The following is a 242-nucleotide window of genomic DNA, read 5'->3' as shown; positions in this document are numbered from 1 at the left end:
CAAGGACCCATCAAGGTATAGGTATCGGTTAAGAAAAACTAAAAATCTGTTTTGCAGGTTGAGCCTAATAGAAAAGACTCATGCTAAAAAACTCAACTGAAAGAGAAGCAATCGTGGTTAATGGATAGTGGCTGCTCAGGACACATGACTGGAAATGAAATGCTATTTGCATAGCTGGACAAGGAAAAGAGAGGCACAATATCATTTGGAGATGACTCAAAAGGTAGAATTCATGGCATAAG

This window comes from Theobroma umbraticum, unplaced genomic scaffold, assembly GCF_002168275.2.
Source record: "Theobroma umbraticum cultivar Fairchild unplaced genomic scaffold, ASM216827v3 scaffold_89.0, whole genome shotgun sequence".
Lineage (NCBI taxonomy): Eukaryota > Viridiplantae > Streptophyta > Magnoliopsida > Malvales > Malvaceae > Theobroma > Theobroma umbraticum.
The sequence above is the reverse complement of the archived record's forward strand: the minus strand, read 5'-3'. Positions refer to the sequence as shown.